This window comes from Dysidea avara, chromosome 7 (genome assembly GCF_963678975.1).
Source record: "Dysidea avara chromosome 7, odDysAvar1.4, whole genome shotgun sequence".
NCBI classification, from domain to species: Eukaryota; Metazoa; Porifera; class Demospongiae; order Dictyoceratida; family Dysideidae; genus Dysidea; species Dysidea avara.
The window spans coordinates 18,371,326-18,397,019 of record NC_089278.1 but is presented as its reverse complement, the minus strand read 5'-3'; the positions used below and the strand labels follow the sequence as shown (position 1 = coordinate 18,397,019).

Genomic DNA, 25,694 nt, shown 5'->3' with positions numbered 1-25,694 from the left:
TAAGAACGACCGCTCTATGACAAACTATTTCTTGGTGCCCCTTACTCGATCTTGAGCACAGTAAACAGAGTCTTTCATCATAGAAATTTTGTTTTGCTACCTTTTAGCTAAACAATGCTTGTACAGTAGCTACAAATAGTAAGTCACCACTTATGGACTAGTCAATATATAACAGATCACACAGCGTAATATCAGTGATTTGACAGTAGTGCAAACTTGTAAATGTGGTCCAATAATACGACTTTTCCCCTACTGATTCTTGGCTAAAATCTCGTAAGTGTATTCTAATGCTTTTGCGCATTTAATACTCAAATGAAATACCCTAAAAACTACTTGCAGTAAAGTAATAGTTGGAGTACATTACATAGAACCAACTTCCAAGTAAGAAAATATCGTTGCTTCCACCAATATTAGTGCTTTCCCTCATAGGAGTCAAGCGCCTGGTTTAACGCGCAGGCGGCGCAGCGCATTTGAATTGGTTGCTATGAGCTACAAACCGGCCTTACTAGTTTCTGGGCACGCAAAAAGTTTTTACGAGTGGTAGCTGACTAACGAGTTACTGGTTGTCAAGAACTGAAAGGGGATGGCGTTATATGGAAAACTCTATTCAATAACGAAGGTACGGAAGAAAAAATCCCTTTTTATTTTTCCTATTTTACTATCGTCTAACACAATCCCGGTGAGCATTTGTGTGTGTACTAAGTAGTTTCGCTGTACATTAATTAATTAATTATTTAATTAATTAATTATGACGTCACTTATTATTATTATTACTTGGTTATGTAATTATTATTATGCTTGCCACGCCTACCAGATAAACCACTTGGGGTAATGCTTTGAAAATCGCTGTACAGATGGAGTTATCATCTTAGAAAGGCTCTTCAATGGTGTAGAAGAATCAGACTTAAAGCCACGGAGTTATAACACGAAATCCAACTTGGTGTAGCAAGTGCGAGATCGAGATACTCTAATAGAGCAGTCATCCTAATAGAGCAGTCACCCTGAACAGAATTCAAGAGATCAGTTAGAAATAAGTAACCTGTATAGAGATCAGCTACAAACAAATCACATTGTAGAGAGTTCAGCTACAAACAATTCACCCTGTTCAGACATCAGTTAGAAGAAGTTTTCTTGTAGAGAGTTCAGTTACAAACAAATCACCCTGTTGAAAGATCAGCTAGAAAATGTCACCTTGTAGATAGTTTAGTTACAAAGAAACCACCATGTAGAGAATTCAGCTACAAACTAGTGACCCTGTAGATACATCAGCTAGAAGAAGTTACCTTGTAGAGAGTTCAGCTACAAAGAAACCATTCTGTAAAGAGCTCAGCTGCAAACAAATCACCTATACAGAATTCAGCTACAAACAAATCACCCTGTAGAGAGATCAGCTAGAAGAAGTTACCTTGTAGATAGTTCAGCTACAAACAAATCATCCTGTAGAGAGATCAGCTAGAAGAAGTTACCTTGTAGATAGTTCAGCTACAAACAATTCACCCTGTACAGAGCTCAGTTAAAAGAGGTTTCCTTGTAGAGAGTTCAGCTACAGACAAATCACCCTGTAGAGAGATCAGTTAGAAGAAGTTACCTTGTAGATCGTTCAGCTACAAACAATTCACCCTGTAAAGAGATCAGCTAGAAGAAGTTACCTTGTAGAGAGTTCAGCTACAAAGAAACCATCATGTAGAGACTTCAGCCACAAACAAATCATGTATAGAGAGTTCAGCTACAAACAAATCTCCCTGTAGAGAGACACTGCTTGAAGTATCTTACTTTACTACAGTAGTATATCCCAGTATATGGAACAGTTAATTGTTTGTTATTTTAGTAGTTTTTCAGTAAACCCGCATTCACTGATGTTTTACAGAGAGTTTAAAACTTAGTAAAATAATTATGTTCCATATACTTAAGTTTACTGACACTTTACTATCAGTATAACTACAGTAAGGCATCTTAACAAATTAGTAAACTAAGAACCTTCAAGCAGTGAGATCAGCTAGAAGAAGTTTCCTTGTAGAGAGTTCTGCTACAAACAAATCACCCTATAGAAAGATCAGCTAGAAGAAATCACCTTGTAGAGAGTTCAGCTTCAAAGAAACAATCATGTGAGAGTTCAGGTACAAACAAATTGTCCTGTAGAGAGATCAACTAGAAGAAGTTACCTTGTAGAGAGTTCAGCTACAAAGAAACCATCATGTAGAGAGTTCAGCTACAAACAAATCGGCCTGTAGAGAGATCAGCTAGAAGAAATTACCTTGTAGAGAGTTCAGCTACAAAGAAACCATCATGTACAGAGTTCAGCTGCAAACAAATCACCTGTAGAGAGTTAAGCTACAAACAAATCTCCCTGTAGAGAGATCAGCTAGAAGAAGTCACCTTGCAGGGAGTTCAGTTACAAAGAAATAAACCATGTAGAGAGTACAGCTGCAAACAAATCACCTGTAGAGACTTCAGCTATAAACAAGTCACCCTGTAGAGAGATCAGCTAGAAACAAGTCACCTTGTAGAGAGTTCAGCTAGAAGAAGTCACATTGTAGAGCTACAAAGAAACTACCATGTAGAGTTCAGCTGCAAACAAATCACCTTGTAGAGAACTCAGCTACAAACAAATCGCCGTGTAGAAAGATTAGCTAGAAGAAGTTACCTTATAGGGAGTTCAGCTATGAACAGATCACCCTGTAGAGAGTTCAGCTACAAACAAATCACCCTGTAGAGAGTTCAGTTACAAAGAAACCACCATGTAGAGAGTTCAGCTGCAAAAAAATCAATCACCTTGTAGAGAGTTAAGCTGCAAATAAATCACCCTTTAGAGAATTCAGCTACAAACAAATCACCCTGTAGAAAGATCAGCTAGAAGAAGTTACCTTATAGAGAGTTCAGCTACAAAGAAACCACCATGTAGAGAGTTCAGCTGCAAACAAATCACCTGTAGAGAGTTCAGCTAGAAACAAGTCACCCTGCAGAGAGATCAGCTAAAAACAAGTCACCCTGTAGAGAGTTCAGCTAGAAGAAGTCACCTTTTAGAGAGTTCAGCTACAAAGCAACCACCATGTAAAGAGTTCAGCTGCAAAAACTCAATCACCTTGTAGAAAGATCGGCTAGAACAAGTTACCTTGTAGAGAGTTCAGCTACAAAGAAACCACCATGTAGAGAGTTCAGCTGCAAACAAATCACCTGTAGAGAGTTCAGCTAGAAACAAGTCACCCTGTAGAGAGTTCAGCTAGAAGAAGTCACATTGTAGAGAGTTCAGCTGCAAACAGATCACCCTGTAGAGAACTCAGCTACAAACAAATATGCAGTGTAAAAAGATCAGCTAGAAGAAGTTACCTTGTAGAGAGTTCAGCTATAACGAAACCACCATGTAGAGAGTTCAGCTACAAACAAATCACCTGTAGAGAGTTCAGCTAGAAACAAGTCACCCTGTAGAGAGATCAGCTAGAAACAAGTCACCTTGTAGAGAGTTCAGCTAGAAGAAGTCACATTGTAGAGAGTTCAGCTACAAAGAAACCACCATTTAGAGAGTTCAGCTGCAAACAAATCACCCAGTAAAAAGTTCAGCTATGAACAGATCACCCTGTTGAGAGTTCAGTTAGAAACAAGGAATCCTGTAGAGAGATCACCTAGAAGTATCGCCTTGTAGAGAGTTCAGCTACAAACAAATCACCTGTAGAGAGTTCAGCTACAAACAAATCACCCTGTAGGGAGATCAGCTAGAAGAAGTCACCTTGTAGAGAGTTCAGCTATAAAGAAACCACCATGTAGAGAATTCAGTTGCAAACAAACACCCTGTAGAGAACTCAGCTACAAACAAATCGCCCTGTAGAAAGATCAGCTAGAAGAAGTTACCTTGTAGGGATTTCAGCTACAAACAAATCACCCTGTAGAGAGTTCAGCTACAAAGAAACCATTCTGTAAAGAGCTCAGCTGCAAACAAATCACTTGTACAGAATTCAGCTACAAACAAATCACCCTGTAGAGAGATCAGCTAGAAGAAATTACCTTGTAGATAGTTCAGCTACAAACAAATCACCCTGTAGAAAGATCAGTTAGAAGAAGTTACCTTGGAGAAAGTTCAGCTACAAAGAAACCATTTTGTAAAGTGCTCAGCTGCAAACAAATCACCTGTACAGAATTCAACTACGAACAAATCACTCTGTAGACAGATCAGCTATAAGAAGTTACCTTGTAGATAGTTCAGCTACAAACAAATCTCCCTGTAGAGAGATCAGCTAGAAGAAACTACCTTGTAGAGAGTTCAGCTACAAAGAAACCACCATGTAGAGAGTTCAGCTGCAAAGAAATCACCCTGTAGAAAATTCTGCCAGAAACAAATTGCCCTGTAGAAAGATCAGTTAGAAGAAGTTACCTTTTAGAGAGTTCAGCTACAAAGAAACCATTCTGTAAAGAGCTCAGCTGCAAACAAATCACCTATACAGAATTCAGCTACAAACACATCACCCTGTAGAGAGATCAGCTAGAAGAAGTTACCTTGTAGATCGTTCAGCTACGAACAATTCACCCTGTAGAGAGAACAATTAGAAGAAGTCACCTTGTAGAGTGTTCAGTTACCTTGTAGAGTGTTCAGTTACAAAGAAACCACCATGGAGATTTCTGTAATCAATATATGTGACCGGATTTGCGAAAAGGGGTCTTCCACACACATCCAATTCCGTAAACGTTGGAGACCATAACTCAGTGTTCAAGTAACATATTAACCTGAAAATTTCACCATGTATTCAGCTATAGTGGTGCTCACCACTGCCTAAATTTCAAGGCAATAGCTCTTTCCAATCTGAAGTTATCAATTGTCAAAGTTGGCAAATTGGATGTGTGTGGAAGACCCCTTTTCGCAAATCCGGTCACATATGTATTATACAGTATATATAATTTGTACATTTACTGATAAAATATTTAAAGTACATCTACTTCATCTTTTCTTCTTCCTGTAGTAAAGAAAAAAACATAGGTTAAAAAAGTCCCATAGCTGGCCATAGGCCGGCTTTGGGGTATACAAATACAAAAAGAAATGAAATCTAATCCAAAACAGCCAAGCTGTAAAAAAAGGGTGCGGCCCTCAGAAAGGCTATGGTGAAAAAAGATGTGAAATCCAAGGTGGCGGCCAAGAAATGGCTGTGATGGTAGGTTAATGGTAAAAATTTTAATAATGACAATTTAGGTTAATTTTGTGAAGCGGCACAAAAATTCACCTGAATTGTCATTAAAATTTTTACCATTAACCTACCATCACAGCCATTTCTTGGCCGCCACCTTGGATTTCACATCTTTTTTCACCATAGCCTTTCTGAGGGCCGCACCCTTTTTTTACAGCTTGGCTGTTTTGGATTAGATATTAATTTTACAGGAAGCAACTTGATATCGTTACTAAATAGACCATTATGGTATATGGTCACATTACGTTATTTTGACCAATACGGTCTATGTTACTTACATGGTAGGTTACGAGGTTTTACTAGACCAGGCGAGTCTAGGTTTCTTCCTCTCGGGTTTCGTCGAGGTGAGCTTTGAGGGGCACTCGGGGGCGTTACTCTCTCTCTACTTTGAAGCAGAACGTATTTCTATGACCATGGTGTGGGTTGAAATTGTACTGAGGTTAGTTGTAGGGCTGATTATCACATGTGGCCTTCATCGATATACAGGTTACTCTTTTTAATATTGTGGGGCTACCTCTGCTTTCAGACGTTTGTTCCCATGAGTCTATGTCAAGGGCTCCTTTCCTGGTCATCAGACAGTTGATTGGAAGTGAGTTATTTCATGTGTCAGTGCACACACCATGGTTGTATTCTGGGTTCAAATATAGTAGTAGCCTGGGCATCTGCAACATGAAGTGTTGTCCGTTTTGTGTACGTAATGATGTCTGTAGTGTGCATCCATCCATTTAGCAAGTGTATTGCAGGTCTTAAGTGGCAATGCGTGAGAGTCAGATGGGACTTTGGATGCCAACATATTCACCTCTGAGATAAGCAGTGCTGGTACCACCACAGGAAGATTGCCTACAGTGACTCATTGAGTATGCACAGGTTACCACACTGGATAGTGCATGTCCCTGTAACTACGTAATTAATACAGCTTGCAAATGCCAAAAGCAACAGCCTGGTAATAGTGAGGCAATGTTTCTCCAGCATTAATACCCAGTTGTTGTTGTTGTGCAAGAAACTGTTCTCACATTGTCACCTTTAAGTGAAGGTCTGCATGGTGTCAACTGAGGAAGCATCCAGAAGAGAGTGGTCACCATGGCATTCGATTACATAACCAAACGTTTTTCCATGTGTTAAACCTTGTGTAACAGACAGGAAGCAATGTGAGAAGACCTGTAAGGGTCCCGGGACACACTGGTATGGATGTACAATAGAGGAGGTGTCAATGTTCAATTAGTTCAACACTTGGTTCAACATTTGTTTGAGGTCATTAAATGAATCAAAATTTCTAGGTATTTTGAATTCTGAGTCTACAACATTCCTGTAGACATATTGACTAGATTGAAGTTTATGTATGCAGGTTGGTCTGACCGTAATACTTTTTATAACTGTTATTTGATACCTAACATTGTAATTGGAGTTTGCCATAATTTTTCTCTAATTGTATATATACATTGTACATGTACGAATGTAGTTGTAGCAATATGTATGGCAGTGCGTGTGTGTGTGTGTGTGTGTGTGTGTGTGTGTGTGTGTGTGTGTGTGTGTGTGTGTGTGTGTGTGTGTGTGTGTGTGTGTGTATGCGTGTGTGATATAAAAACCAGATGACACTACAGTGTACTTACTGTGTCAAGTATGACAATGCAAGGAGTACTGGCTTAAGATTATGATTGTGGCTGTAGTGTATGTTTGGATAATTGTATGGGTATGTACTATCTTAAAAATGTAATAATAGATGCAGCTATGCAACGGTACTTATTAAAGCTTTTATAGCACAAGTGCTGAAGGTCTGTAGGACACCTGGTCCTACAGCCTGCTCAAAGACATTAGATACTTAGTGAGTACCAGAAGCCCATAAGCACCCCAAGGAGCAAAACAGTGTTTCAAGTGAATCGGTATGCACATATCAATGTTCGTGCCTTGCGGCCCCTGTAAATATGACTGTGCGAATCAGTGTTTCTGTTAGATATAGCTATTTAACATATGTCAGTGTGTATAACTGTTGGCCAATTGTATAATTCCTACTGTGTATGTTTCAATATTAAAAAGCTACTTTCCTAACATAGCCACCTGGTTAATAAAAAGTCAGGAGTTCTGTCCCTATTTTGAGTAGGCGTATCAGAGGTGCTAGCTATGTAAGTTTGAATTCTGTCTAATTTAGTTTTATCCTTTTTGTATTATGCAGTTTAGTTTTTTATTCATTTTGTATTATGCAATGATTTGTCACGTAGAAACAACTGCTACCATGCATTGGACATGATGGATCTATGATTGCGTCAAGCACCAAAATTCTTATGTGAGTTATGTCAATAGTTGCATGCGTGTGATGTGTTGTACACCTTGATGAGTCATACTGTATAGAGGAAAACTTTGGCAGGGGTAAACTCAGGCAAATAGCAAGCTAAATTACATTTAGCGAAATAAAGTTTGGCTAATTTAAGCTCACTATGTTTAGCTATAAAGATGCTAATCTGAGGCGCTACGAGTAATTTGTGGGTTAAACGCTTTAGCAAATTGCCAAATACACCAAAGTTTTTCCCTGCCAAAGTTTCCCTCTATGCAGTGTTTGCTGAGGAGCAGGGTCATGTTAATATGTGTAGACACATACACTAGATTGCTTGTCTGACAGTGTCCGTAGCAACTGCTTAGCAACTGTAAAAGGGGGTAGACAGCACAATTGCCATTACAGACATTGTAAAATATGTTGCAAACAGTCATTTTATAATGCTATGATATACATACAATCTATAGTATTGAATTGTAGTTGAACAAAACTAGTTTTTAAACACACATATGCACTTCTGTAAAGAATTGCAGTGTGTGTGTGTGTGTGTCTGTATTAGAACTAAAAGAGTTGACCGACTCAGTGTACGTAGTTGACATCAAATGTTTTGTTCTGTTCAAACACTTGGCTCCCATGCATGTGTAGTGTGAATAGAACCCTACACACATTTACATTGAATTATACGTCCATTTGTCACATTTTCACCGCTGATTGTAAGATGTGTTAAAAGCCATTCATGCATAACATGATCTGGTCTTACATACGTGCTTTGCGGACTAAACTTTTAATGTTTTCCTACTGTGTCCACTGCATTTTCTATCTCTGTTAATGTTTAGACACTTGTAAATACATTTCTGTGAAGTAATTTTAATACTACTTTATTTTATTTATTTAGGCAAGACAGCATCAGCCAGTGAATGACTGCTTTTCCCCCCAGCTATGTCCTTGTACAATGTATACCTGGTTTAGCTAGGTGGTGTGAGTGGCTAGAGCAATGGGAGTGAAATCTTGCTCAAAGAAACAACAGTAGCGGTAAGTCCCCCCTAAGGTGTATTGTGTCACAATAATTTGTGAGTGACTAAGTGATAAAGTGAAGACAACATTTTGAATGTCTGTGTGCGGTAGGTGTACATCATATCAATGATATGGATTGGCTAACCAACTAGTAATTTATATGCCTCCTTTTGCTACATAGCTACAGTGGAATGTTTCTATTGTGGACACTTTGGTACCCAGAATTTTGAGATAAAACTGTAGATGAAAGACTGGCCTATTTTTCTATTGTGTCCTTAATTTGAAGAGTTTGTTTGAGTGGTTTTTAGGCAGCAACGTATATTTTGATAATCCGTTTAGCTACCTATTTAGATTGTAGTGTGTATATACATACAGCTGTATCACGGTTGAAACTGGGTCACTACTGCTGACCTGGACGACTCACTGATCTGAACTGACCCAGATCTTATCCGGTTTTAAACCAAGGTGTACGTTGAGAGCAATAGTTTGGGTGCTCACTCTAGGTAAGTTAATTCACGATTGGTTAGTGGTCACGTATGTCGACAGTTGATAAAATACAGGTAGGTGTTGCTTAGTGCATTCCTACAGCTTCAACGTACCTTTCTGAAAATGAGTGTGGCTCCAGGTATATCTACAGACATTCCCATGCATTCCCTATAAGTAGGCATGGTTAAGTATGAAACTGGACTGCAGCAAGGCTGATTAGAGTATGATGCATAAATACATTTTATCAATGGATTAGTGAGTGTGGCTCCACGTAAGCATACAGGCAGCAACGGACATGGCCTTGTGCATACCAACACACCTTACTGATAAATAGATGTGGCTCCACGTATGTCTACTACAGATGATAAAAGCACAATCCCAATAAGTGGGCATGGCTGGCAAGTCAACACATATGTACACTTCCACAGTGTCAAGCCAATTAATCCATATAAGTGGGTCAGACCTGGTTTGCCCTGACAAAATATGACCTGACCCAGTTTCAACCCTGAAAATTATTGTGACCTGGAAATATTTTCTTAGTAATGGTCATGGCAACGGTTGCTAAGCTTGTTGTCAGTGATCACCAATACATATCATTTATCAATTGTGCTGTTATTTAAATTATTTCCATTTCCTTACAGTTGTGTATGTCAGTACCAAACTGATGGTGATACTTGAAGCTTGCAGAAGTTATCGATGAATTATTATTGGTAAGCTGATACAATTACACTGACTTTGGTATATTGTGATTGTATGTATATTCTATAGGAAGAGACTAGCATACTCAATTACTGTATAAAGAACAATGTCTCATTTTACAACACTTGTACTGGCATTTATTACATTTTCATCATGTATGTAAAATTGTCAGATATATTATGAGGATTTTTAGCTAACTAAGGTTAATAGATGTACGTATGTGTATGTTTTCACTCTACTTTTTATCTAATAGTAGACAGAAACCTGAGTAACAACATAATCGTAACCGGCTGCATGCCAGACAGTTATTTGAGAGTTAATGCAATCAGTGTATATATGCTTCATGTAATACATGCTTAACAATTGGTATATATCAAGAATATAATTATTTTGTAATGTCTATATCATAATAATGTACTGTATTATACGTATATATGGTGAATAATGAGTTAAATCTCTTATTTATCAGCTACAGTAACAGTATTAGAGCAGATAATGTAGGCCATTTGTCACAAAGACACATGTACTGTAATGTCGGTGTCAATGGCCAATTTAGGGTCAGGTGACCTGATCACACAAAAGTTTCACTGTATGTATTATTAGAGTAGAATATGGGTATGTTTATTATGAATAAAGAGCAGTTATTTAAATTAAGCCCATTTTTATTACATAGCCTTTAATTCATGTGAGTAGCTGTATAGTTAGAATAATATAATTAATTACACATAATATTATACATGTATTTCTACTGACTATTGAACTGAAAGAAGAATACCTTTCTCACAATGTGCAAGTGGTTTTCATGCAGCCACTTCATTTAGTAATGGGACCAAACTCTTGTACAATACATATTACTGTACATGTACATGTAATTTAACACAAAGCAGGCTAGCCAATTTATTATATGGTCTCACTAGTAGTGTGGCAGTATAATAGTGTAGTATCGATATAACCCAAACTGCATGCACCCCTCAAGGTACAACTTCACCCTCACAACATCTATCATAATTATATTAATTCCCTTGACAATAATGAACCTACTGTGTACATCAGCTTCTGATAACCTAACATTCTGGAGCTGTTTCTACTTTGAGCTAAGAACTGACATTACTGGATGGTGTTGTTGATCTTGAATTTGTGTAATAATAATCTTCTATGCACTCGTGAAGGTGACATATCATAAGATGTGTCCATTACATATAAATCGTCTCACTTATATTATTCAATTGTGATACATCGCAAGTCATTTATCTTGCAAGTTAATTGTGTAGTACATTGTACTATCAAGAGTTAGTTTCTATCACCAGATCATCAAAACAGCTGTATCCTACTTGCAAGTGGTGTGATGTGTTTTACTTGTTAGTGTGTATTCTATTAGATTAATTTTTATTTCTTAATGGACCAGACTTTACAGAAGATTGTGAGTGATGATTATTATGAATCCACAGTCTACATACACAAAATTAATACAGTTTTACAATTTAAGGGGGAAGCAACTGAGAGGTAGTGAAATGTCATGTAATGTTTTATTGGTGTGATTGAGATGTATGCTTGTATAACCAGTGTACAGGTGTATGCATAATTAGGTAATATTGCAGATCTTAGCTAGTATAATAGTGAAGGCCAGTTGACCACCTGTTGACTCATATGCATAAATAACCTGACTAGCTCATAGCAGTTTGAACTTCGAATTCTCTTTTTACAGAATCCTAACCATTTACACAATACTGTATACATTATCAGTTGCATAATTGGCAGGAATTATTACTTTTGGTGATTTCCTTACATGATAATATTTATAATTAGTAACATTAGCACTTAGGAATCAGAATCAGTTTTACTTTGATGAACACACCTAATTTCATACCAATCTATCATCAAATTCAAGCTGTCCATGAAGTCATCACCCTTAAATTTTTGAAAAAGTCCTTAATATCATGAGATTTAAAAAAAGCTCCAATTGATTTAGACCATGGCTTCATAAGAGGTTACATGCTATGCATTATCACCCAAATCCTCATGACTGTTCTGACAATTTTACATACCAGCTGCAGTATACTGGCTGAAGGATATCCCACAACCATCTTTAGGCTTGGCCTTTTATCTACCTGACTTTGTCATTGCCCTTCACCTGTGGTAGGGAGTCCCTCTGATTCCTTTGTCACCACTTTGCACTTGCTTATCTACCATTGATCAGTTTGGTGACCATCTCCTTGGTTGTTCACATGGCCCAATGCATATCCAATGTCACATTAATGCTCTAGTTACTCATGCTCTACTCCAAGGTGTTCTCTGGGAGCAAGGTATCACCTCTTCTGACCATTCTCATCCTGGGGATATTTATCACCCGGATTTCTCTCTAGGTCATCCAGCTTACTTTGGGTGTCTCAGTCAGATGTACCTCTCAGCTTTTGCTTTCCTCTGCTGCTTCTAAGGCTGGGGTGGCTGCTGCTGCTGGTGAGGATCCGCTATTTAGAAACTGTGAGCAATCTTTTATTCCCCTGATTTGAGAGTCATTTGGTGTTTGGTCACTTTTAGCCTTATCCACTCTATTCACTATATCACTATTAAAATGACTTGCTTTGAAAGTTAGCTAGGAAACAATTGCTGCAATGCATATCTGTTAATCTTTGGAAATATAGTGCCAGAATGATTCTAAGGCACTATGCTTTGTGTCCAGAGGATGGCATAGACTTTGGTTAAGTTTTTTAGTTACTGCCTGTAAGTAGCAAAGTTAGTTTTAGTTGCTTGTAAGTAGTTTAGTTCTTGTATGTAGGTTGATTATTTCAGGGCCGCCCAGAGAAATTAAGGGGCCCAGGGCAAAGAGTTAAAGTGGGGCCCTTGACCCAAGTTGTAAGGTGAAGACCAAAAAAAAAAAAAAAAAAAAGGTCACAACCTGTTGGCAATGACAATAACTACCCATCACCAACCATATCTCCTTATCTATAAGCTTGCTACACTGCTCCTCTGAAGAATACTGTGACTGCTCTATTAGAGTATTTAGATCTGACTGCTCTATTAGAGTATATCGATCTTTTAAACAGGTATTCAGGGGGCCCTTCATGGGGCCTCCTGGGGCCCCTTTCAGGCTGGGGCCCGGGGCAAAATGCCCCAGTTGCCCCCCCCTGTGGGCGGCCCTGGATTATTTGTAACATGTATCAAAAGAATACAAGTACTATAGTATTAGAGTGTGCAAACTTTACATACATGATGAAAATGTAATAAATGACAGTACAAGTGTTGTAAAATGAGACATTGTTCTTTATACAGTAATTGAGTATGCTAGTCTCTTCCTATAGAATATACATACAATCACAATATACCAAAGTCAGTGTAATTGTATCAGCTTACCAATAATAATTCATCGATAACTTCTGCAAGCTTCAAGTATCACCATCAGTTTGGTACTGACATACACAACTGTAAGGAAATGGAAATAATTTAAATAACAGCACAATTGATAAAATGATATGTATTGGTGATCACTGACAACAAGCTTAGCAACCGTTGCCATGACCATTACTAAGAAAATATTTCCAGGTCACAATAATTTTCAGGGTTGAAACTGGGTCAGGTCATATTTTGTCGGGGCAAACCAGGTCTGACCCACTTATATGGATTAATTGGTTTGACACTGTGGAAGTGTACACATGTGTTGACTTGCCAGCCATGCCCACTTATTGGGATTGTGCTTTATCGTCTGTAGTAGGCATACGTGGAGCCACATCTATTTATCAGTAAGGTGTGTTGGTATGCACAAGGCCATGTCCGTTGCTGCCTGTATGCTTACGTGGAGCCACACTCACTAATCCATTGATAAAATGTATTTATGCATCATACTCTAATCAGCCTTGCTGCAGTCCAGTTTCATACTTAACCATGCCTACTTATAGGGAATGCATGGGAATGTCTGTAGATATACCTGGAGCCACACTCATTTTCAGAAAGGTCCGTTGAAGCTGTAGGAATGCACTAAGCAACACCTACCTGTATTTTATCAACTGTAGACATACGTGACCACTAACCAGTCGTGAATTAACTTACCTAGAGTGAGCACCCAAACTATTGCTCTCAACGTACACCTTGGTTTAAAACCGGATAAGATCTGGGTCAGTTCAGATCAGTGAGTCATCCAGGTCAGCAGTAGTGACCCAGTTTCAACCGTGATACAGCTGTATGTATATACACACTTACTATAATACAATCTAAATAGGTAGCTAAACGGATTATCAAAATATACGTTGCTGCCTAAAAACCACTCAAACAAACTCTTCAAATTAAGGACACAATAGAAAAATAGGCCAGTCTTTCCTCTACAGTTTTATCTCAAAATTCTGGGTACCAAAGTGTCCACAATAGAAACATTCCACTGTAGCTATGTAGCAAAAGGAGGCATATAAATTACTAGTTGGTTAGCCAATCCATATCATTGATATGATGTACACCTCTGCACACAGACATTCAAAATGTCGTCTTCACTTTATCACTTAGTCGCTCACAAATTATTGTGACACAATACACCTTAGGGGGGACTTACCGCTACTGTTGTTTCTTTGAGCAAGATTTCACTCCCATTGCTCTAGCCACTCACAGCACCCAGCTAAACCAGGTATACATTGTACAAGGACATAGCTGGGGGGAAAGCAGTCATTCACTGGCTGATGTTGTCTTGCCTAAATAAATAAAATAAAGTAGTATTAAAATTACTTCACAGAAATGTATTTACAAGTGTCTAAACATTAACAGAGATAGAAAATGCAGTGGACACAGTAGGAAAACATTAAAAGTTTAGTCCGCAAAGCACGTATGTAAGACCAGATCATGTTATGCATGAATGACTATTAACACATCTTACAATCAGCAGTGAAAAATGTGACAAATGGATGTATAATTCAATGTAAATGTGTGTAGGGTTCTATCCACACTACACATGCATGGGAGCCAAGTGTTTGAACAGAACAAAACATTGGATGTAAACTATGTACACTGAGTCGGTCGACTCTTTTAGTTCTAATACAGACACACACACACACACAGAAGTGCATATGTGTGTTTACAAACTAGTTTTGTTCAACTACAATTCAATACTATAGATTGTATGTATATCATAGCGTTATAAAATGACTGTTTGCAACATATTTTACAATGTCTGTAATGGCAATTGTGCTGTCTACCCCCTTTTACAGTTGCTAAGCAGTTGCTACGGACACTGTCAGACAAGCAATCTAGTGTATGTGTCTACACATATTAACATGACCCTGCTCCTCAGCAAACACTGCATAGAGGGAAACTTTGGCAGGGAAAAACTTTGGTGTATTTGGCAATTTGCTAAAGCGTTTAACCCACAAATTACTCGTAGCGCCTCAGATTAGCATCTTTATAGCTAAACATAGTGAGCTTAAATTCACCAAACTTTATTTCGCTAAATGTAATTTAGCTTGCTATTTGCCTGAGTTTACCCCTGCCAAAGTTTTCCTCTATACAGTATGACTCATCAAGGTGTATGACACATCACATGCATGCAACTATTGACATAACTCACATAAGAATTTTGGTGCTTGACGCAATCATAGATCCATCATGTCCAATGCATGGTAGCAGTTGTTTCTACGTGACAAATCATTGCATAATACAAAATGAATAAAAAACTAAACTGCATAATACAAAAAGGATAAAACTAAATTAGACAGAATTCAAACTTACATAGCTAGCACCTCTGATACGCCTACTCAAAATAGGGACAGAACTCCTGACTTTTTATTAACCGGGTGGCTATGTTAGGAAAGTAGCTTTTTAATATTGAAACATACACAGTAGGAATTATACAATTGGCCAACAGTTATACACACTGACATACGTTAAATAGCTATATCTAACAGAAACACTGATTTGCACAGTCATATTTACAGGGGCCGCAAGGCACAAACATTGATATGTGCACACCGATTCACTTGAAACACTGTTTTGCTCCTTGGGGTGCTTATGGGCTTCTGGTACTCACTAAGTATCTAATGTCTTTGAGCAGGCTGTAGGACCAGGTGTCCTACAGACCTTCAGCACTTGTGCTATAAAAGCTTTAATAAGTACCGTTGCATAGCTGCATCTGTTATTACATTTTTAAGATAGTACATACCCATACAATTATCCAAACATACACTACAGCCACAATCATAATCTTAAGCCAGTACTCCTTGCATTGTCATACTTGACACAGTAAGTACACTGTAGTGTCATCTGGTTTTTATATCACACACGCATGTACACACACACACACACGCACGCACACACACACACACGCACGCACGCACACACACACACACTGCCATACATATTGCTACAACTACATTCGTACATGCACAATGTATATCTAATCAAAAACAGCCAAGCTGTAAAAAAAGGTGCGGCCCCCATAAAGGCCATGGTGAAAAAAGATGTGAAATCCAAGGTGGCGGCCAAGAAATGGCTGTGATGGTAGGTTAATGGTTACATTTTAATAACAACAATTCAGGTGAATTTGGTGCCAAGACCAAGCGGCACAAAATTCACCTGAATTGCTGTTATTAAAATGTAACCATTAACCTACCATCACAGACATTTCTTGGCCGCCACCTTGGATTTCACATCTTTTTTCACCATGGCCTTTTTGGGGGCCGCACCTTTTTTTACAGCTTGGCTGTTTTTGATTAGATATCACTTCTTTTTGTATTTGTATACTGCAAAGCCCTTTGGGGCTTTTTTAACCCATGTGCTTTTTCTTTACTACAGGAAGAAGAAAAGAACTTAAAGAAGAATTTTAGTACTTCAATTATTTTTGATTTTATTAGTAATTATACAAATTATATACATATATTTATTACATGCCCATTATTCCCCACAGGATATTTTTTTGCAGCTGATCTCTCTACTGGGTGACTTGAAATGTAGCTGAACTATATACAGGATGGTTTCTTTGTAGCTGAACTCTCTACAATGTAACCTCTTCTAGCTGGTCTCTCTACAGGGTATTATGTTTCTAGCTGAACTCTCTACAGGTGATTTGTTTGCAGCTAAACTCTCTACATGGTGGTGTCTTTGTAGCCGAACTCTCTACATGATGGTTTCTTTGTAGCTGAACTGTCTATAAGGTGACTTCGTCCAGCTGAACTCTCTACAGGGTGATTCGTTTCTAGCTGAACTCTCTACAGGTGATTTGTTTGCAGCTAAACTCTATACATGGTGGTTTCTTTGTAGCTGAACTCCCTACATGATGGTTTCTTTGTAGCTGAACTCTCTACAAGGTAACTTCTTCTCTACAGGGTGATTTGTTGTAGTTGAATTCTCTACAAGGTGGTTTGTATGAGGCTGAACTCTCTACATGGCGGTTTCTTTGTAGCTGAACTCTCTACAGAGTGATTTGTTTGCAGCTGAACTCTCTACATGATGGTTTCTTTGTAGCTGAACTCTCTACAAGGTGACTTCTTCTAGCTGATCTTTCTACAGGGTGAATTGTTGTAGCTGAACTATCTACAAGGTAACTTCTTCTAGCTGATCTCTATACAGGGTAATTTTTTTGTAGTTGAATTCTGTACAGGTGGTTTCTTTGTAGCTGAACTCTGTACATGATGGTTTCTTTGTAGCTGAACTCTTTACAAGGTTACTTCTTCTAGCTGAACTCTCTACGGGGTAATTTCTTTGTAGCTGAACTCTCTATATGATGGTTTCTTTGTAACTGAACTCTCTACAAGGTAACTTCTTCTAGCTGATCTTTCTACTGCGAGATTTGTTTGCAGCTGAACTCTCTACATGGTGGTTTCTTTTTTTGCTAAACTCTCTACAACGTGAATTCTTCTACCTGATCTCTCTACAGGGTGATTTGTTTGTAACTGAACTCTGTACAAGTGCGTTTTTGTGGGTGATTTCACTGCAGGTTGATTTGTTTGTAGCTGAACTCACTAAAGGGTGATTTTGCTTGTAGCTGAACTCCTTGCATTGTATCTAGTTTCTAGCTGATCTCTCTACAGGGTGATTTGCTTGTAGCTGATCTCTCTACAAGTTGATTTGTGTGTAGCTGATCTCTCTGCAGGTTGATTAATTTGCAGCCGATCTCTCTACAAGGTAATTTGTTTGTAGCTGAACTGTCTATAAAGTGATTTATTTGTAGCTGATCTCTCTGCAGGTTGATTTGTTTTAGCTGAACTCTCTACAGGGTGATTTACTTGTAGCTGAACCTCTTACATTGTGTCTAGTTTCTAGCTGATCTCTCTACAGGGTGATTTGTTTGTAGCTGATCTCTCTACAAGTTGATTTGTTTGTAGCCGATCTCTCTACAGGGTAATTTGTTTGTAGCTGAACTCTGTACAAGGTGCTTTTTTGTAGGTGATCTCACTGCAGGTTGATTTGTTTGTAGCTGAACTCACTTAAGGGTGATTTGCTTGTAGCTGAACTCCTTACATTGTGTCTAGTTTCTAGCTGATCTCTCTACAGGGTGATTTGTTTGTAGCTGAACTCTCTATAAGGTGATTTGTTTGCAGCTGAACTCTCTACATGGTGGTTTCTTTGTTGCTGAACTCTCTACAGGGTGTTTTGCTTGTAGCTACTCTCTACAGGGTGATTTGTTTCTAGCTTGTCTCTCTACAGGTTGATTTGTGTGTAACTAATCTCTCTACAAGCTGATTTGTTTGTAGCTGAATTCTCTGCAAAGTGTTTTGTTTGTAGCTGACCTCTCTTCAGGGTGATTTGTTTGTAGCTGATCTCTCTACAAGTTGATTTGTGTGTAGCTGATCTCTCTGCAGGTTGATTTGTTTGTAGCCGATCTCTCTATAGGGTAATTTGTTTGTAGCTGAACTCTCTATAAGGTGATTTGTTTGTAGTTGATCTCTCTGCAGGTTGATTTGTTTTAGCTGAACTCTCTACAGGCTGATTTGTTTGTAGCCGATCTCTCTACAGGGTAATTTGTTTGTAGCTGAACTCTCTACATGGTGGTTTCTTTGTTGCTGAACTCTCTACAGGGTGTTTTGCTTGTAGCTGATCTCTCTACAGGGCAATTTGTTTGTAGCTGATCTCTCTACAGGGTGATTTTTTTGTAGCTGACCTCTCTTCAGGGTGATTTGTTTCTAGCTAATCTCTCTACAGGGTGATTTTTTGTAGCTGACCTCTCTTCAGGGTGATTTGTTTCTAGCTGATTGCTCTACAGGTTGATTTGTTTGTAGATGAACTCTCTACAGGGTAATTTACTTGTAGCTGAACTCCTTACTTTGTGTCTAGTTTGTAGCTGATCTCTCTACAGGGTGATTTGTTTGTAGCTGAACTCCTTACATTGTGTGTAGTTTCTAACTGATCTCTCTACAGGGTGATTTGTTTGTAGCTGATCTCTCTACAAGATGATTTGTGTGTAGCTGATCTCTCTGCAGGTTGATTTGTTTGTAGCCGATCTCTCTACAGGTAATCTGTTTGTAGCTGAACTCTCTATAAGGTGATGTGTTTGTAGCTGATCTCTCTGCAGGTTGATTTGTTTTAGCTGAACTCTCTACAGGGTGATTGCTTGTAGTTAAACTCCTTACATTGTGTTGAGTTTCTAGCTGATGTCTCTACAGGGTGATTTTTTGTAGCTGAACTCTCTTCAGGGTGATTTGTTTCTAGCTGATCTCTCTACAGGTAGATTTGTGTTGATTTGTTCATTGCTTATCGCTCTAAAGGTTGATTTGTTGCAGCTGAACACCCTGCAAAGTGTTTTGTTTGTAGCTGATCACTCTAAAGGGTAATTTGTAGCTGAACTCTCTCCACAGTGACTTGTGTGTAGCTGAATTCTGTGTAACTGAATTCTCTAGAGAGTGACTTAATTGTAGCTGAATTCTCTACACAGTGCATGACTTGTTTATAGCTGAACTTTCTTCAGTGTGACTTGTAATGTTCTGAATCTCTATAGTGATATATTTGCTTAACTCTCCACATGGTGACTGTCTTCTTGCTGAACTGTCTATAAGATTAACTGTTTGCAGCTGAACTCCCCACAGAATAACTTGTGATGTAATAAAATTCTATAATGGAGTAAATAAATTAGCCGAATGCTCTATTAGGGTGACTGTTCTATTAGAGTATCTCGATCTCGCATTTGCTACACGGAGTTGGCTTTCGAATCATAACTCAGTGGTTTGTAATCCGATTCTTCTGTACTACTGCAAGGATTTTCTATGAAGATTATTCCAGCTATACACCGATTTTCAGCTCATTGCTCTAAGCGGTTTGCCTAGTAGGCGTGAAAACTAATACTTTTTTATTCATAAAAATCGATCGCGTAATTGTGACACAGGTTGGGTTTTGTGTCATATCTCCGTGGTTTTTATCTCGATTCCTTTCAAACCACCAAAAGGCACTCCTACGATGGTTACTCCATCTACATAGCAATTTTCAACTCATTCCATGAAGCGGTTTACCCTGTAGGCGTGACAACAAATCGATCTTGTTTTACGCGAATAATCGGTCATAACTCCTGAACCATTCATCGGATTTGTACCAAATTTGATGCTAGGATTCGCCTTTGGACTCTCTTTCTGTGTGCCAAATTTCAAGGCGATCGGTGTACGCGTTTGCTTGTTATAGCAATTTTTGCAAGTGTGCGAAAAGACGAAGAAAAAAAAAAACGACACTTTGGCAGCTCGTATCTCGGAAATGGTTGGAGCGATTTCCTTCAAATTTGGAATGTAGACTCCCTTGGCTGGCGGGAAACTGTGTAGCAAATTTGGTTCCAATCAGATAAGTGATCACCGAGATACAAAGGTGTGAAAATGACGTTTTCGTTCTTCCTGTCAATATACTCACGGTGTGACGCGCCGGCTTCTTAGGCCGCACGACACACTACCGTGTGTCTTGATATACAATTAGAGAAAAATTATGGCAAACTCCAATTACAATGTTAGGTATCAAATAACAGTTATAAAAAGTATTACGGTCAGACCAACCTGCATACATAAACTTCCATCTAGTCAATATGTCTACAGGAATGTTGTAGACTCAGAATTCAAAATACCTAGAAATTTTGATTCATTTAATGACCTCAAACAAATGTTGAACCAAGTGTTGAACTAATTGAACATTGACACCTCCTCTATTGTACATCCATACCAGTGTGTCCTGGGACCCTTACAGGTCTTCTCACATTGCTTCCTGTCTGTTAGCTACACAAGGTTTAACACATGGAAAAACGTTTGGTTATGTAATCGAATGCCATGGTGACCACCCTCTTCTGGATGCTTCCTCCGTTGACACCATGCAGACCTTCACTTAAAGGTGACAATGTGAGAACAGTTTCTTGCACAACAACAACAACTGGGTATTAATGCTGGAGAAACATTGCCTCACTATTACCAGGCTGGTGCTTTTGGCATTTGCAAGCTGTATTAATTACGTAGTTACAGGGACATGCACTATCCAGTGTGGTAACCTGTGCATACTCAATGAGTCACTGTAGGCAATCTTCCTGTGGTGGTACCAGCACTGCTTATCTCAGAGGTGAATATGTTGGCATCCAAAGTCCCATCTGACTCTCACGCATTGCCACTTAAGACCTGCAATACACTTGCTAAATGGATGGATGCACACTACAGACATCATTACGTACACAAAACGGACAACACTTCATGTTGCAGATTATTATTATTATTATTGTTTACTGAGCAGTCAGCCCTGCTGGTGTGCTCAGGAATCACATAAACAAATACATTAGGTACAATAATATGATTGGAGTCTAGCTGTAAATAGATCAGTATCTGCAATTTCAATTGTGTCAGTTGGTAGTATATTCCACTCGTTTATTGTTCTTGAGAAATAGCTGCCCAGGCTACTACTATATTTGAACCCAGAATACAACCATGGTGTGTGCACTGACACATGAAATAACTCACTTCCAATCAACTGTCTGATGACCAGGAAAGGAGCCCTTGACATAGACTCATGGGAACAAACGTCTGAAAGCAGAGGTAGCCCCACAATATTAAAAAGAGTAACCTGTATATCGATGAAGGCCACACGTGATAATCAGCCCTACAACTAACCTCAGTACAATTTCAACCCACACCATGGTCATAGAAATACGTTCTACTTCAAAGTAGAGAGAGTAACGCCCCCGAGTGCCCCTCAAAGCTCACCACGACGAAACCCGAGAGGAAGAAACCTAGACTCGCCTGGTCTAGTAAAACCTCGTAACCTACCATGTAAGTAACATAGACCGTATTGGCCAAAATAACGTAATGTGACCATATACCATAATGGTCTATTTAGTAACGATATCAAGTTGACCGGTGGCAATAGCCTTTCGTGGCTCTAAGCGCCACCGGTATACAGGTTACGTAGCTATAGAGCCGGCCAAAAAAAATGAAGCCGTAAAAAACTGGCGAACTTTAGTACAACCCATGACGTCACTATGTCAATAGTGTGGCGTCAGAGGTATGGCGTTTTCAGAAATCAAAATGGAGTCCAAGGTGTTACTGATGCTAATGCTGTTTTGCTGTTCTTGCTTAGCACAGATAGGTATGTTATTCCAGGGCGGGCGTTTCCAGACAGTACATGTATTAGAAAATTGTTCATTTCTCCTCGAGAGAATAACATGCTTGTAGTTAATGAACTAGGCTATCAGTGGTATAAATTGTGGGTGGTTAAGTGTATGGTACGGTGCTAGGAGAAAGAACGGTATACGTTTGCAATTTGAGAAAATGCTAAAAAAATGTGTGGTTGGGGTTTCCGGATACCAGTACGTACCTGGCAATTGCTATGGGAATTGTTGCACTCCACTGAATGCCGTGGCCCAGCAGAGACTGATAGCGTTCTGTTTGGCTGGTTACTTTGCTTATGGAGTCAGTATTGCGTTATGCACCTATCAATGTAATCCCCGACTAGCTACCACTAATACGGGCTGAGGTGGGGGAAAGTGGGGATCTGCATCACTGAAAATTACAATTCCCCACCTACTGGGGAAATACTAGTGATGCAAACCCCCACCAAGTCTCGACCTACAAACCCCGGGAATACTGGGGCTAGGAGGGGGATTTGTGCGGTCGCGTGGCATTAGCTAGTCTAGTGATGAGTTAGTTCGAGTGGATTCTAGTATATAGTAATAGCTAGTACCTAAGACACTCCTTCCTAAACTGAAAGCAACACACCTTTGCTGTCTGAGTGAATTTCTTTAGTGAAGACAAATCCCCACTATGTCAAGGAAATTTAGCGATCAATTCCCCAACCTTTCCCCATCCTCAGCCCGTATTAGTGGTAGTCGGGCATTACATTGATAGGTGCATTATGCTGCTTCGGACCTTGCAGTTGTCTTGCAATGCTTTCAAAGATGCGATGTTTGATATACTGCCTGGAAATCTGTACCAGCCTTACCTGAACATAGAAATAGCATACTTTAGCTAGCGATTTCCAACCAACCAATTTTTCATACATATTTTGCTACTTAAATTACACACCTTCAATAAATGTTTCACAAGCTGCCATTCCAGTTAATGGTAGTCAGTGTTTCGTACTTCGTAATGCACTTTACTGGATTAAAATCCATGCAGTTTTTATTGAAATATGTCAAATCAAAGTTTGAGAAATAAAAATTCTCATAGGAATCCCATACAAATAATTGCGTACGTAATTCTAATTGGAAGAATATGGCACCGATGATAGCCAAAGTTTCCGAATGTTTCCGTGTGAATCTATGGCAGATGAAGACGAAGAAAGCGTTCCTAGGAAAACCGTATATGTTGATCTCGATTTTTCTGTGTTTTTTGATTGGAGGACGATTGACTTTGGATTACGACAAAAATATGACCCTTTTAAAGGTAAACCGCCATCTAACACTGTTCAGAATTCAACATTACAATCACCCTGGGCTTCAAGGCATCCCTCTGCATCAATACAAGTATAGTTTGAAGGTGAGCAGTTTGTTGTCTTGTGCGGAATTGCAATATAAGGTTCAAGGTTGAGCATAATCTTTTCAAAAGTGAAGACTGGTTTGTGATACCAACCTTACATGGCTTCACACTTACCTAATGTTACATTCTGGTGTATTTACTGCTGTTTTGATCCATTTTATAGCAGCTGCCGTGGTTGTAATTTTGGTCAGAAACTATTTATAATTTCTCTTTGTAGTATAGTGATGTCATTGTGTTATATAATAATTATTATCTTAGTGCTTACAATGTGAGAAATAAAGCTGAACAGTGTCCAAACAAATCTATTTTATTAATAATATTGGTCTTTCATTTTGTTATCTGATTGTCATGTTTCCGAAGTGTTTGTTAATTGTGACTTGTGATGCCATTACTTACCATGTTAGATAATATTACTGATTTTTCTAGTTAGTTATCCTTGAAAATGCATTAGGTACCTGTGTATACTTAGTAATACACAATACACACACTTTTATTTGTGAATCACTTGCTTTATCCATGTAATATTCTGAGTGGTCAGTCTACAAAGAAGTGGTCACTCTTGAGAGGTTTTACCTAGCTCATATGCTGTTCTCCATAAAACAGATATGTGGTAAACATTTCATGTCATTATTAGTTTCCTATCTAGATTTATGACACTTTGAATATTGTGTTGGTGCCATGCAATATATGTAAAAGCATTGAAAATACTGTACACAAAAATCATTACACTGTCAACTTCTTTTGCTTATATCTTGATAAGAACCACCAATTGGGGTGGAGTTTGCACTTTCATACCAATATATGCATGGAATGTTAATTATTTAATTTAGTTGGAAATCAAGACTCACGGTAGTGAGTTGCGCGGCCAAGAAACTACAAAGCGCACGCCCAATTAAAAGACGCGCAGCCACTACTGTGAGTTATTTACGTGTAGGGCCAGTTTTGCAATATTAGTCTCCTAGATTATGTAACATCCTCTCAATAGATTTGTATTGCGTTAAGTGATAAAAAAATCTTTAGAAGTCGTCATCATAGTTTTCTTGCGACCTCACTAAAATAAAAAAAGTAACCATCGCAAAATAAAAAATAGGCGTATTTCACTTTATTTCTCTACCTTATGTTACAACTACTGTCACGTTATACCAGTCAACATAGCCATGTTTGTATAGTCCATCTAGCACTGACATTGTCCAATCCTGGTTTGCCTATATGCATATTTTCTTCAATCAAACCTCTAATCCCTACAATAACTTTTAAAGACACGACGTGGACACAAACTCTAATGCCTGATAAACAAGTTGTGACAGCGTGCTGAACCGTAAGTTCCCTAGGGATGGCATTTTAAGCAGAAATCTTTTAAATTCCATTTAGTGCCACACCCCATGTGAGCGTTTATAAATCGCCAGTTCTCTTACGGTGTGAAGAACAAAATCACTAGCGAAGGTGCTGTAAGTATACTCTTCAATTCTCTATTTACATGTAATTTTTAATAGATTAACCACAAAGGCCGATAAGGTGAATACAAAAGGTAACAAGCCTTTAGGGGTTACCACCTCTATGTAGTGTGTACCATGTAGCTTGTGTTGTGGCTTTCATTAAGTATTATGCATACACAAATGGTGCAACAAAATTTTGTAATGGATTGCTCGAATGTGGTTGGTGGTTTGCCAGTGACCATGTATGAGTTGGGGTTGTTCCACACAACTTACACAATATTCAAATTTCATGATGGCCATGAAAATTTCTTGCCATTTGGTAAACATACAACAATGTGTAACAACGTTAATCAACATCACATCAAGACTTGACTAAAAATAGTTCCAACAATAGTGATGATTTCTTGTATGTCAGCATGACGATACTGAGACCTGTAAAAGAATAAGCAGGCACTGAAGTTAACCTTAAATTAAACACTCATGCAACTGACCTGGAACATCGGTCGCAACACCAAAAACACTTGTTTCGATATTTGATGACACAATCCAGCAGGCACTGAATTAAAAGAAAATGTACAAAAAATCAATATGCCGGGCTGTATCAATAATAGCATGGATAATCAAAATGAACAAAAATTATATTCCAGGCTAAGTGAATGAATAACATAACTGTTGGGTAAGCATGTCAAACCTGAACATTAGGACATTAGTCAAACAAAAGTACGCT

General features: G+C 38.6%; 2 long non-coding RNA genes across 10 annotated transcripts; one reads left to right on the top strand and one right to left on the bottom strand.

Annotated features, from left to right (window-relative positions):
* Nucleotides 1-5,360: 5,360 nt before the first annotated feature.
* Nucleotides 5,361-9,902, top strand: LOC136262094 (uncharacterized). Of its 6 annotated transcripts, none has more exons than XR_010704116.1 (8): nt 5,361-5,399; nt 5,457-5,610; nt 5,658-6,038; nt 6,088-6,516; nt 7,388-7,452; nt 8,336-8,472; nt 9,582-9,650; nt 9,709-9,902. It is a non-coding gene; the product is annotated as an uncharacterized lncRNA (long non-coding RNA). The 6 variants fall into 6 exon arrangements; XR_010704113.1 differs by having other exon boundaries at nt 5,367-5,610; nt 5,658-5,760; nt 5,915-6,038; XR_010704117.1 differs by lacking the exon at nt 6,088-6,516 and having other exon boundaries at nt 5,367-5,610; nt 5,658-5,760; nt 5,915-6,028.
* Nucleotides 9,903-12,785: 2,883 nt separating this feature from the next.
* On the bottom strand, nt 12,786-21,925 carry LOC136261901 (uncharacterized). Of its 4 annotated transcripts, none has more exons than XR_010704043.1 (7): nt 21,519-21,925; nt 21,059-21,182; nt 20,577-21,009; nt 15,182-15,246; nt 14,177-14,312; nt 12,991-13,059; nt 12,786-12,932 (listed from the first exon to the last, which is right to left on the bottom strand). It is a non-coding gene; the product is annotated as an uncharacterized lncRNA (long non-coding RNA). The 4 variants fall into 4 exon arrangements; XR_010704042.1 differs by having other exon boundaries at nt 20,577-21,182; nt 21,519-21,621; nt 21,669-21,925; XR_010704041.1 differs by having other exon boundaries at nt 20,577-21,182.
* Nucleotides 21,926-25,694: the final 3,769 nt, after the last annotated feature.